The following is a 15198-nucleotide window of genomic DNA, read 5'->3' as shown; positions in this document are numbered from 1 at the left end:
TGGGCTATCCGAAACATACAGGAGGCGGCGTGGATTGGCCTCCCTATTCGCCAGACATGAACCCCTGTGACTTCTTTCTGTGGGGACACTTGAAAGACCAGGTGTACCGCCAGAATCCAGAAACAATTGAACAGCTGAAGCAGTACATCTCATCTGCATGTGAAGCCATTCCGCCAGACACGTTGTCAAAGGTTTCGGGTAATTTTATTCAGAGACTACGCCATATTATTGCTACGCATGGTGGATATGTGGAAAATATCGTACTATAGAGTTTCCCAGACCGCAGCGCCATCTGTTGTTGAAAGTTTGTCTGCCTGAAAATGTACTGTTGTCCCAAGCATATTGCAACAAACGGTGTATTTCTATCGCTGCTCGTTTAGTTTTTATTGCCGTTTCAAATATACTGGTCATTTTTGAAACACCCTGTATCAACTCCTGTATGCAGCTAAGGGTATTCATTTGATTGTAATTTCATTCAAACGAGCTGCATGGTCCGAAAGAGCAGATACAATCTTCATATATATTTAGATAAGCTTCACACAACAGTGCGTGAAGACGAATGTTTGAAGCTGCAATTCACTGTTGCGACTGGATCGACAGTCATAAATATAACTACATTGTTGTCGCTTGATTGTGCCGTAGTGCAAAGGTCAGTGTACAAACCTCACAGGTGGAAAGTTACAGGTTAGAATCTCGAGAAATGCACCGATTTTTTTTCTTATTTTTAAATCTAATCAAAAGAGTTTGATTGTTATATTTATTCAGCTAGTTTGTTAAAATGTAATCTTTTATTTCTAAATCTTTCTGCGTCATTTTCATCATCATATTGACTTTGCTCTTACTTAGCATCCTGTTGTTCTTTTTTCATTTGGAATCTATTGGTGTAGAATATAATCTACAACCAAGTGCCATCGATGACTGTGTAATGACACATTACCACGCAGAGAGATACAATACGTTTTGCGCCAAAGATTAAATTGAGAGGAATGTAGAATATAATCTCTGTTATGTTCATATTGGATTCTCTTTTGTTTCATACTCCAAGAAGGATTGTTACCTTGTAGAGGGTGGACGTAATTTTTGGTGTGTGCGGAGAGACGGTAAACTTGTTAGTATTTAGGAATTGTGCGATGGGCATAGCAAGTCTTATTGTCTCGTGAATAAAAAATAGTGAAAAGTATCTAAGTTTTACGAGAATTATTTAAAGAGACGTAGCATTGTATTCCTTTGTTTCCACCGTCTTCGAGAAGTAAACCGATGCCGACTTAGGAAGATACACACGGTCAACAAAGAGAAGAACATTGATGGCGACTAATGAATTAATATTGTGGCGGAAGGACTATTCTACGTTTAAGGTGGGAACTCTGAATAAATCAACAATGACGTAGAATTCAAAAATAATCAAAAATAATTTCACGCACCACTGTATTTGTCCGCATCCAATCCGGTCAATACAGTCCGGAAAAAAAAGCATTTCAAAAATTGTAAAGTTAAAGTTCCATATCCATATTTTATTTCTTTTCAAATAAATTAATAAATTTAAAAAGAATTTTATTTATTTGGCCACAACTGTCCATTGATGGGTAACATGGCCGATCGTGTAGCCAGCGACAACGAGAAATTATACGAGGTATATTCAAGTTCTAAGGCCTCCGATTTTTTTTCTAGTTAACTACTCACCCGAAATCGATGAAACTGACGTTACTTCTCGACGTAATCACCCTGCAGACGTACACATTTTTCACAACGCTGACGCCATGATTCCATGGCAGCGGCGAAGGCTTCTTTAGGAGTCTGTTTTGACCACTGGAAAATCGCTGAGGCAATAGCAGCACGGCTGGTGAATGTGCGGCCACGGAGAGTCTCTTTCATTGTTGGAAAAAGCCAAAAGTCACTAGGAGCCAGGTCAGGCGAGTAGGGAGCATGAGGAATCACTTCGAAGTTGTTATCACGAAGAAACAGTTGCGTAGCGTTAGCTCGATGTGCGGGTGCGTTGTCTCGGTGAAACAGCACACGCGCAGCCCTTCCCAGACGTTTTTGTTGCAGTGCAGGAAGGAATTTGTTCTTCAAAACATTTTCGTAGGATGCACCTGTTACCGTAGTGCCTTTTGGAACGCAATGGGTAAGGATTACGCCCTCGCTGTCCCAGAACATGGACACCATCATTTTTTCAGCACTGGCGGTTACCCGAAATTTTTTTGGTGGCGGTGAATCTGTGCGCTTCCATTGAGCTGACTAGCGCTTTGTTTCTGGATTGAAAAATGGAATCCATGTCTCATCCATTGTCACAACCGACGAAAAGAAAGTGCCATTCATGCTGTCGTTGCGCGTCAACATTGCTCGGCAACATGCCACACGGGCAGCCATGTGGTCGTCTGTCAGCATTCGTGGCACCCACCTGGATGACACTTTTCGCATTTTCAGGTCGTCATGCAGGATTGTGTACACCCACAGAAATGCCAACTCTGGAGGCGATCTGTTCAACAGTCATTCGGCAATCCCCCAAAAGAATTCTCTCCACTTTCTCGATCATGTCGTCAGACCGGCTTGTGCCAGCCCGAGGTTGTTTCGGTTTGTTGTCACATGATGTTCTGCCTTCATTAAACTGTCGCACCCACGAACGCACTTTCGACACATCCATAACTCCATCACCACATGTCTCCTTCAACTGTCGATGAATTTCAATTGGTTTCACACCACGCAAATTCAGAAAACGAATGATTGCACGCTGTTCAAGTAAGGAAAACGTCGCCATTTTAAGTATTTAAAACAGTTCTCATTCTCGCCGCTGGCGGAAAAATTCCATCTGCCGTACAGTGCTGCCGTCTCTGGGACGTATTGAGAATGAACGCGGCCTCATTTTAAAACGATGCGCATGTTTCTATCTCTTTCCAGTCCGGAGAAAAAAAATCGGGCCTTAGAACTTGAATGCACCTCGTAGTTTGCTTTTAGCGGGGAAACTGATTTCTTTCTGTCTTGACTTTAGTCTTTGAGATTAGCTTGAATTGCTGTGAACAAAGTGATAGTAATTTTAGCTCTGCCGCATATTGTTGACCGCCGTTTTCTCGGATTTACTGCACATCCTGTTGCAGTGTCGTGGTGACTGAGACATGAGTTCAAATTCAGGGATACAAAATGCGTCGCCTGCCGCACTTCAGTCATTGGTCAGTTAAAATCAGCTGTCGAGAGAGCATCTCGAATTCCTGAGACACACCGCGACGGCCACTTCCAATATTGCTCCGCGTTACCCATTAACAGCATTAGTGAAGTGACCTGCCGTGTTTGCGTGTCACCTATAATTGAGCGGTAACAGGAAGCCCATCTGGCAACACTGTAGCTTGGAGAGTAAGTATAATCGGACTACGTTAACCACTATTCTCTGATGAAGCAGTAATCTACAGGGTGGTCCGAAACAGCCTGAAAAGCTTGTAAAGCTGTTGCAGGCTAAGTTGTGCTGCAAAATTACTGCTAAAAAAATTCGTTACGTTGCCCCGTTTCTGAATATTAGAATTGAAGTCAGCCAACCAGACCGTTGTCGTGCAAATTCAAGCGGCCCACCAGAGACGATGCTGTCAAACATGTGATCTTCGTTTGGTTTCCTAGAAGCTAACAAGAGAGCAATATGAAAATCGCCAAGCCAAAGACTGAGCCGTCTCGTGCACTAAGATTTACGCTATGAGAACAACTGGCACTAACTGTATCTATCAGGCCACCTGAATTTGCGCACACGACGGCCTGACTGTCTAACTTCAACGCTAATTAACTTGGAAACGGCGCAATGTATCGAATTCCTTCTTAACAATTAATTCTCAACACAACCTACCCTGCAACACCCTTCAAACCTTTTCACAATGCTTCTGACCACACTCTATAGCGAAGTAATGCTTCAAAAAAGAAAAAAAAGAACTTACACAATATTCAGTCAAGTTTTGATATGATATGACTTCCAAGTGGCGCCAACATTGGCAACTACAATTAAATATTCATTAATGTAAAATTGTATTCTATGCAAAACAAAACAAATTAACGTAGTATCCTAGAACTACGACATTGCCGCGAGCTTTGGTGGTACATACAGTGTGGCGTCACTGGCTGGTGTGCTGTGGGTCTTCAGTTCAAACACGATCATCAGCAGTTATTTATTATACAGCGTTTCTCGTTTCTGGAAGGGTTTCCAAATTTCTTATGTTTGTATATTCTGGAATATTCGGTGGTTGTGTAAATAGCAGCATTCTTATTCCAGGCGTTCAAGATGCGGAGTAGCCGTTGTTTCCTGTGGACATGTTGCTGGCCTTCACATAGCTAGAAAAACTGTTATATTGTCGCCTTGGAGGCTTTGGTCAGCTTGTGTGGCGTTTCTCTGTAGAACTGTCGTGTCAGGCGTTTATTGCCGTGAAAATTTTGTGTTTTTCGCCTTACCAGACTTTGTATTTTCCGATTGCTTACGCTACAGCCGGTCTTCTTATTGCGCAACACGAAAATACACTCGTCGGCACAATGGTGAGTTCTTTTGGTTTGCTTCAGAAGGAGATTGAGCGGAACTATAAAATGTGAAATATTAGTCCACTTTATTACAATATAGATATGCAAATTTATTTAACTCTGATTAATCCATTTCCACAGTAATGATCTGAGTATTTACAACTGTCTCTGAATATTGAAGTATTTCACAAGCACTACAGCGACTAAAATTCATGTTTGGCATTGACGACTTTTTTGAACGAAATTAGAATTATATTAATACCGTCAGCTGTTCACGGGTGTTGATATAGATCAACGGGGAGAGGTGAAAATGTGTACCCCGACTGTGACTCGAACCCGGGATCTCGTGCTTACATGGCAGATGCTCTATCCATCTGAGCCACCGAGGGCGCAGATGATAGCACGACTGCAGGGACTATCTCGCGCACGCCTCCCGCGAAGCTCACATTCTCATCTTGTATGTCCACACACTACATTCGTAGTGGCCCATCCCAACACTGTCATTACTCGTGCAAGACATTCTTACCAAGTCCTGTAAGAGTGAGTTCGGGTAATATGTGTGCATCAGCACAGAAGAAGGTCATGGACAGTATCGCCAGAACTATATACCGATATGGATATGTCCGAAAGAACAAACACCATATCCATATAAGTATCCTTTTTTTGAAGTCTTCTTGAATATATTATGGAAAATCTGAAGATTTCCCACTACCATAACTCCTAAATTATACTCTGTATCCGGTAGTTCCATAATACACTCCTGGAAATTGAAATAAGAACACCGTGAATTCATTGTCCCAGGAAGGGGAAACTTTATTGACACATTCCTAGGGTCAGATACATCACATGATCACACTGACAGAACCACAGGCACATAGACACAGGCAACAGAGCATGCACAATGTCGGCATTAGTATAGTGTATATCCACCTTTCGCAGCAATGCAGGCTGCTATTCTCCCATGGAGACGATCGTAGAGATGCTGCATGTAGTCCTGTGGAACGGCTTGCCATGCCACTTCCACCTGGCGCCTCAGTTGGACCAGCGTTCGTGCTGGACGTGCAGACCGCGTGAGACGACGCTTCATCCAGTCCCAAACATGCTCAATGGGGGACAGATCCGGAGATCTTGCTGGCCAGGGTAGTTTACTTACACCTTCTAGAGCACGTTGGGTGGCACGGGATACATGCGGACGTGCATTGTCCTGTTGGAACAGCAAGTTCCCTTGCCGGTCTAGGAATGGTAGAACGATGGGTTCGATGACGGTTTGGATGTACCGTGCACTATTCAGTGTACCCTCGACGATCACCAGTGGTGTACGGCCAGTGTAGGAGATCGCTCCCCACACCATGATGCCGGGTGTTGGCCCTGTGTGCCTCAGTCGTATGCAGTCCTGATTGTGGCGCTCACCTGCACGGCGCCAAACACGCATACGACCATCATTGGCACCAAGGCAGAAGCGACTCTCATCGCTGAAGACGACACGTCTCCATTCGTCCCTCCATTCACGCCTGTCGCGACACCACTGGAGGCGGGCTGCACGATGTTGGGGCGTGAGCGGAAGACGGCCTAACGGTGTGCGGGACCGTAGCCCAGCTTCATGGAGACGGTTGCGAATGGTCCTCGCCGATACCCCAGGAGCAACAGTGTCCCTAATTTGCTGGGAAGTGGCGGTGCGGTCCCCTACGGCACTGCGTAGGATCCTACGGTCTTGGCGTGCATCCGTGCGTCGCTGCGGTCCGGTCCCAGGTCGACGGGCACGTGCACCTTCCGCCGACCACTGGCGACAACATCGATGTACTGTGGAGACCTCACGCCCCACGTGTTGAGCAATTCGGCGGTACGTCCACCCGGCCTCCCGCATGCCCACTATACGCCCTCGCTCAAAGTCCGTCAACTGCACATACGGTTCACGTCCACGCTGTCGCGGCATGCTACCAGTGTTAAAGACTGCGATGGAGCTCCGTATGCCACGGCAAACTGGCTGACACTGACGGCGGCGGTGCACAAATGCTGCGCAGCTAGCGCCATTCGACGGCCAACACCGCGGTTCCTGGTGTGTCCGCTGTGCCGTGCGTGTGATCATTGTTTGTACAGCCCTCTCGCAGTGTCAGGAGCAAGTATGATGGGTCTGACACACCGGTGTCAATGTGTTCTTTTTTCCATTTCCAGGAGTGTAGTTTCGCAGTAGTGTAGAGAGGCATTCACAGAAAATAATTACACCAAATACATCTGTTGCGATTGTAGGTTCTTTAGTGCATGAGAAGAAATAACTTGTTTTCCATTGTAAGAGGCGAGTAAGCCTTATTTCAGCGTATTTATGACGCCAGCCGTCATCTTATATACCGACAGTAATTAGCAAGAGCTTTGCAGAGCAAATGAATATGATTCCTACCTGTAGGGCACCACCTATGAGGCAAGACCAGCTTGCTCTGTGATCTCCCTCGTTCTAAGTAAAGAACAAAACAAGTAAAGGAATTACAACAATGAGTCTCGCAGAATGCAGTGTATTGTTACCCAGTATGCTTGCAATGTTGAGTTACGTTTACTTCAGTGTTAGACTCCTAGTGTATCCGTGTGCAAAATTGTGCATTTCGCTGGTGTTTCGCGATGGGACCTATTCCTAAATATGAACAACATTACAGATCAAATATGAACTACATCTATGACAAAAAGGAATCGCCAGAAGACTTTCTTCTAAGTAAAACAGTCCCAATCCCGAAAACTAATAATCCCAAAAAGGATAAAGACCACAGGACAATCAGCCTAATATCGCAGGCAGCAAAAGTAGTTCTTCGAATTCTGAATAGCAGACTATATGGAACGTTGGAAGAAATACTTGGTGAAGAACAATACGGTTTCTTAAGGGGAAAGGGAACGCGAGATGCCATTGGAGTTCTAAGAACCGTCAGTGAAAGATACATAGAAAAGTGCAAAGAAGTGAATGCTGTCTTCATAGACCTCGAAAAGGCCTTTGACAGAGTGCACTGGGATAAGCTGTTACATATCGTGAAACAGAAGGGAGTAAAGTGGAAGAAAAGAAGATTGATCGCAAATCTGTACCTGAATCAAAAAGCTCTCGGGTACGTGTAGGTAATGGGATCTCTGAAGACAAAAATAGTTCAAATGGCTCTGAGCACTATGGGACTCAACTGCTGTGGTCATAAGTCCCCTAGAACTCAGAACTACTTAAACCTAACTAACCTAAGGACATCACACACATCCATGCGCGAGGCAGGATTCGAACCTGCGACCGTAGCGGTCGTGCGGTTCCGGACTGTAGCGCCTTTAACCGCTCGGCCACTCTGGCCGGCTCTCTGAAGACAGCAAGATTGGGAGAGGTGTTAGGCAGGGCTGTTGTCTCTCACCGATCCTATTTAACATCTATCTGGAGGAAGTACTGGAAAGCTGTTTGGTTGGGACAAGAGGCGTCAGGATAGCTGGGCGGAAAATTGAATGTATAAGTTTTGCAGATGACATGGGGATCCTCGCAGAAAATCAAAAGACGCTGACTCAAAGCTAAATCACCTCAATGAAGCCTGTGAAGCATATGGTGTGAAATTTAATAAAAAGAAAACCAAAAGCATGGCCATAGCCCTAAAGAAAAGAAAACTGAAAATTAAGTTGGCGTCAGAAATCATAGAACAAGTAAGAGCATCCAAATATCTGGGAAGTTGGCTGAAAGAGGACTTGGATTGCCAACAAGATATCAAAGTGAGAATAGCTCTGGCGAAAGAGGCATTTCAAAAGCAGAGAAGACTCCTAACTAGTTGTTTAAATAAGGAATTAAGGAAGCGACTGGTTAAGTACTTAATATGAAGCGTGGCCTTGTATGGAGCAGAAACGTGGACTTTGAGAAAGCAGCATGAGAAGAGAATTGAAGCTTGTGAAATGTGGATATGACGTAGAATGTAGAAGATCAGCTTGACTGATAAAGTCAGGAGAAGTACTGAGGACAGTTAGAGAAGAACACAGGATGCTGCTGACGATGAAGAATAGGAAACTAAATTGGATAGGCCACAGCCTAAAAAGAGATTGCCTTCTAGTAGAGGCAATTGAAGATTTCGTTCCGGGAAAGAGAGGGAAGGGGAGAAGAAGGTTCCAGATGCTGGATGGTGTCAGCAGGCCACAAGGGGGTACCAAAGAATGAAGAGGAACGCAGAAGACAGAGAAGCATGGAGGGCTGTGCAGTCAAAACCTGCCGCAAGGCAGACAACCCAATGAACAATTACAGAGAGGTTTGGGAATCCTATTCTTAAATTAAAGGGTGGCTATGGGTTGGGTTGGGTTGTGTTGTTTGGGGAAGGAGACCAGACTGCAAGGTCATCGGTCTCATCAGATTAGGGAAGGATGGGGAAGGAAGTCGGCTGTGCCCTTTCAAAGGAACCATCCCGGCATTTTCCTGGAGCGATTTAGGGAAATCACGGAAAACCTAAATCAGGATGGCCGGACGCGAGATTGAACCGTCGTCCTCACGTATGCGAGTCCAGTGTCTAACCACTACGCCAAAAGGGTGGTTATGTTCTGTTGAAAATGACACTACAAAAGCCTACTGTAGTTACTGCAAGTGCAAAAGTAATACAAAATTAGCAGACATTATAAAGCATATTAAAACACAGAAATACAATTTGTCTGCTGGTTTAACTCCCCTCCTAACGTAGTTAAAACTACCTATGACAAATGAAACAAATCCGTACGTTTTTGCAGCAGAGCACAGTATAATCTTCCTCATAGACGATTTTAAAGGAAAAAACTGTATTTTGCTGTTAAAAACATGCAGTTTATGTCTATCTGAATTTCTGATTTTGTTTGAAATCCGAAGTAAATCGATCAACACTGTTTAAAAAATATATATCCTATACTCATCCAAAATTGTGTTAAATAAAGGACAAGTACTTTTAAGATTCTTGGTACCGTAACAATGTTTCAAATGGTTCAAATGGCTCTGAGCACTATGGGACTTAACATCTGAGGTCATCAGTCCCCTAGAACTTAGAACTACTTATCCTAACTAACCTAAGGACATCACACACATCCATGCCCGAGGCAGGATTCGAACCTGCGACGTAGCGGTCGCGCGGTTCCAGACTGAAGCGCCTAGAACCGTTCGACCACTCCAGCCGGCAACAATGTTTCCCCTTTATATGTTACATATATATTTAGACATTACATATATTACAAAAATATGGACCTATTTTCGGTGAATGTTCGTTAGAGTATCATATACAGTTTTAAGGAAATCTGTGAAGTATGTTTCGAGATTTTTGGTAAAAATGTGCTCATTTTGTACACACTTCAAAAAAGTTTTGCATCACCTCGGTTCCGAGAGTTCCGGGACCTGTACAGAGAATTGGAATAGATATCGATATGAACATCATTTCCGCCCTTTTTATTGCTCACGAAAACCGCACATTGCATGTTGTACCACCATACAGCGAGATCTTCAGAGGTGGTTGTCCAGATTGCTGTACACACCGGTGCCTCTAATACCCAGTAGCACGTCCTCTTGCATTGATGCATTCCTGTATTCGTGGTGGCATACTATCCACAAGTTCATCAAGGCACTGTTGGTCCTCATCGTCCCACTCCTCAACGGCGATTCGGCGTAGATCCCTCAGAGTTGTTGGTGGGTCACGTCGTCCATAAACAGCCATTTTCAATCTATCCCAGGCATGTTCGATAGGGTTCATATCTGGATAACATGCTGGCCACTCTAGACGAGCGATGTCGTTATCCTGAAGGAAGTCATTCACAAGATGTGCGCGATGAGGGCGTGAATTGTCGTCCATGTAAACGAATGCCTAGCCAATACGCTGTCGATATGGTTGCACTATCGGTCGGAGGATGGCATTCACGTATCGTACAACTATTAGGGATCCATGACCACCAGCGGCGTACGTCGGCCCCACATAATGCCACCCCAAAACATCAGGAAACATCCACCTTGCTGCACTCGCTGGACAGGGTGTCTAAGGCGTTCAGCCTCACCGGGTTGCCTCCAAACACGTCTCCGACGATTGTGTGGTTGAAGGCATATGCGACATTCATCAGTGAAGAGAATGTGATTCCAATCCTGAGCGGTCCATTCGGCATGTTGTTGGGCCCATCTGTACCGCGCCGCATGGTTTCGTGGTTGCAAAGATGGACCTCGCTATAGACGTCGGGAATGAAATTGCGAATCATGCAGCCTACTGCGCACAGTTTCAGTCTAACACTACGTTCTGTGGTTTCACGAAAAGCATTATTCATCATCGTGGCGTTGCTGTCAGGATTCCTCCGAGCCATAATCCATAGGTAGCTGTCATCAACTGCAAGTAGTAGCCCTTGGGCGGCCTGAGCGAGGCATCTCATCGACAGTTCCTATCTCTCGGTATCACCTCCACGTCCGAACAACATCGCTTTGTTTCACTCCGAGACTCCTGGACACTTCCCTTATTGAGAGCCCTTCCTGGCACAAAGTAACAATGCGGAAACGATCGAAACGCGGTATTGACCGTCTAGGCATGGTTGAACTACAGACAACACGAGCTGTGTACCTCCTTCCTGGTGGAATAACTGGAACTGATCGGCTGTCGGACCCCCTCCATCTAACAGGCACTGCTCAAGCATGGTTGTTTACATCTTTGGGCGGGTTTAGTGACATCTCTGAACAGTCAAACGGTCTGTGTCTGTGATACAATATCCACAGTCAGTGTCTATCGTCAGGAGTTCTAGGTACTGAGGTGATGCAAGACGTTTTTTGATGTGTGTATATTACATCTATTTTATAAATTATTTATGTTGGAAATAAATAAGTAGTAGAGTAAGTGGGGTGGGAACACACTTTCGATATCAAAATGATATGAAAATTAATTAAAATATGACAGCTGATTGATTTATGACCTTAACATATTGTCTGCTAAGTGGTTTCTCGTATAACCTCTCCCCTCCCCCTCCTTTCAACCTACTGCACTGATATGTGGTTTATGATACCCTGAAGGTTGATTTATGTTCCCCTGTGAATAATCCATAGCTCTAAGAAACCTGCCTACCCTCCCACTCCCCCTCCTCTTCCCATTTCCCTTCCTCCTCCACTGCCCCTCTGCAAAATCGACAACCACTCTCCCCTCCCCCTCACCGATACAAGCACACTTTTGATATCAAATTTATTGAATAATTAATTAAAACAATCAATTAATTAACTCCTCCTCCTCTGGGAAATCCCCCAGCCCTACTTTCCCACATTCCACTCCCCTTGCCCTCCCCTTCTGGAAATTGGCAATAGAAGGACTTAATCTGTGCTGGAGAGGAAAAACCTCATGATACGAAATTTAAGTCAATGTCAGTGACATAGCAAAGGATATACAGTTTATTTATAAAGTTCAATTTTCAGGTGTTTAATCTCTTTATTTGGCGGACTGAGCTCACATCCAGCAGCTGTAAGTCCTAATTACGTAATTACAATGTTGCAGATTGGAGGTATTGTCCTCTTGGAAAACTTTCATATGTGCATGCTCACTTTGACGTCCAGGGATCAACTCAGATAGTGCACAATGCTGCCACCAGAGGAAGTCAGAGCCCCCCCCCCTCCTCGCCACTCATTGGTCACCACCACTCTCCAGAACCCTCCTAGAAAACATTGGTGGGAAAAAGACTCAGCCTGTGATGGAGAGGAAGGATCCCAAAGTACGAGATTCAAATCAAAGTCAATAATATGTTGGTACATATTCTTTATCTAATCAGTTTCCAGGAGACGAGGCACCCCAACTTGGGCAGAGCTCGTGTCCACACCCCGTCCTCGTTCCCTTGGCGAAATAACTGTAAGCACCAAAACACGGGAGAACTGCCGTAAGTCAGTAACATCTTGCCACGATATTTCGGCACAAAGTCTTTTGGCCATCTTCAGGTGAGTACAGCTGGAGAAGTACTGGCGAATACGCTTTTTTTTTTCTTTATTGTTATTTTCAAACCTGTACAAACAGGCAGGCTGTCAGCAGCATGGTACGCCGCTCTTCAGCCGTAGAGGAGAGAAAGAAAGAACAGAAAGAATACACAAATGTGACATAACGGTGGGTAATAAAACAGGAGACACATAAAGACAAACACGGAGCCGTTGACACTCGACGATAATTCACTACAAACTGTTGTCACGACGCACTAACACTGAAGATGGCGATTGCACAGGTGAACGATGGAGTATGACGGGAACACTGAACACTAAACATGACGGCACTCACGAGACACTGCTGGCGATGATCTCCGGCGCGCGAATGTCCACTCAGCGTGTACGAGTCCGGGGACCTGCCAAGAGAGGAGGTGGAGGAGGAGGAAGGGGAAATGGGAGAGGGAAGAGCAGAGATGCCATGGGCAAAGGAGAGAGGGGGAGGGAGGAAGGGGGAGGGGAAGCCCAGAGGAGAGGGTAGGAGGGAGGGGGGAAAGGAAAGAGAAGGGAAGGGAAAGGGGGGGAGGGAGGGTGCCTAAAGGAAAGGACACAGGAGGTGGGGGGGAGGATCAAAGTTGATAGGAGGGGTAGATGCAGGGGAGGAGGACATCATCAGGGAGGGGGAGCTGGCGGAAGCCACCTTGGGAGAGGGTAAGGAGGGTGGAGAGATGGAGACCGGGTGGGACGTGGGAATACAGGCGCGGCAGCGGGCGGGGGTGGGAGAGGATCGGGGAGACGAGCGGGTGAGGAGGATCGAGTTTACGGGAGGTGTACAGGATCCGTATCCTTTCAAGGAAAAGGAGGAGGTGGGGGAAGGGGACGAGATCATACAGGATCCGCGTGGGGGAGGGGAGACGGATGCGATAGGCAAGGCGGAGAGCGTGGCGTTCAAGGATTTGGAGGGATTTATAGAAGGTAGGGGGGGGGGGGGCGGAGATCCAGGCTGGATGGGCGTAACAAAGGATAGGGCGGATGAGGGATTTATAGGTGTGGAGGAGCGAATACGCGCTGAGCTCTGCTATTTAAAGCCAAAGGGGCTGCATTGCGCATGCGCTGCGCATGTATTGTTTAGCGTGCGCGTTCACAAGTCCGTGCGCTGCGCCTGGCGCCCTCCGCGGTGAAAACTTGGCATTTCGATATCAGATCGATCTTCATCTTTATACCGATAAGTACGTTGACTCCGAAGTTTCTCTACAATGGGATTCCAAGCGCAATTTAACTGGTAACCGCTATCTCGATTGATAAGAGTCTCGCTGTCTGACAATTTTATTTCTATGGATTCATTTATAATTTAACTCCAGAAATTTGATGTTTGAGCCACAATTTTTGTATCATTGTAATTCATAGAATGGCCAGTAGAAATGCAATGCTCAGCGATTGCGGACTCGGTGGGTTGGAGAAGGCGAGTATGCCGCTGGTGTTCCACAATACGTTCCTGCACCGTTCTTGTCGTCTGCCCTATATATGACTTGCCGCAATCACACGAAATCTCGTAGACACCTGACTTACGTAGGCCCAGGTCATCCTTAACGGATCCCACCAGTGATGATATTGTAGGAGGAGGGCGAAAGATGACTCTAACTTGATGCTTCCTCAATACTCTACCTATCTGTGACGAGATGTTCCCAATAAAAGGTAGATAAGCCGTTGACCTGAAGACCTCTTCTTCTTCCTTGTTGCGTCGTTTGTAGGACTGCATAGCTCTGTTCACTTGCTTAGTTGAAAAGCCATTCATCAGGAATAGTTTTTGCAGGTGTTTCAGTTCCGCTTCAAGAATGTCGACGTCAGAAATAGTATGGGCACGGTGGAGTAAAGTTTTAAGGACACCCATTGTTTGTGCCGGATGGTGGCAACTGGTAGCTTGCAGATACAAATCTGTATGGGTCGGTTTCCTATACACCGAATGACCAAGTGTGCCGTCGTTCTCGCGCCGTACCAGAACATCTAAAAATGGCAAACAGCCATCTTTTTCAGTTTCCATAGTGAACTTAATATTTTCATGTATGGAATTCATATGATGTAAAAATTCCTGGAGACGGTCCACGCCATGAGGCCATACTATAAAGGTATCATCCACGTAACGCCAAAACACTGTCGGTTTAAAAGTGGCAGAGTTGAGAGCTCTCTCTTCAAAATCTTCCATAAAAAGATTTGCCACCAGGGGAGACAAAGGACTCCCCCTGGCGACACCGTCGGATTGTTAATAAAATTCATTGTTGAATGTAAAATATGTAGAAGAGAGAGAGTGCTCGAACGACGTTGTAATACCTGCGTCAAACATGTTACCGATCAGGTGTAATGAATCTACAAGAGGCACCTTGGTAAAGAGAGAAACCACGTCCAGGCTGACCAGCAAGTCGTTACTTTGCAGCTGTAAAGACTGAATACGGCTGATGAAATCACTAGAGCTTTTTATGTGACGAGGGCATTTGCCTATAACTGGTTTAAGCAGTGATGCCAGAAATTTTGCTAGGTCGTAGGTGGCTGCCCCAATGTTGCTCACGATCGGACGTAATGGTACATTTTCCTTATGGATCTTAGGCAGTCCATATAGCCTGGGAGGAACCGCGCTATTTGGTTTCAATCTCTTGATGACCTCCTTCGGTAGAGAACTATTTGACAAGAGTTCTGCTGTTTTTCGCATAACTCGGCTCGTGGGGTCCTTATCAATTTTGTGATAGGTGGAATCACGTAATACAACATTGATCTTATTGACGTAATCATCCTTTGTCATAAGAACCGTAGAATTTCCATTGTCCGATTTTAAGACAACTGTATCCACATCTGCTCTTAAA

Source organism: Schistocerca cancellata, chromosome 3 (assembly GCF_023864275.1).
Source record: "Schistocerca cancellata isolate TAMUIC-IGC-003103 chromosome 3, iqSchCanc2.1, whole genome shotgun sequence".
Lineage (NCBI taxonomy): Eukaryota > Metazoa > Arthropoda > Insecta > Orthoptera > Acrididae > Schistocerca > Schistocerca cancellata.
This window is presented reverse-complemented; position numbering follows the sequence as displayed.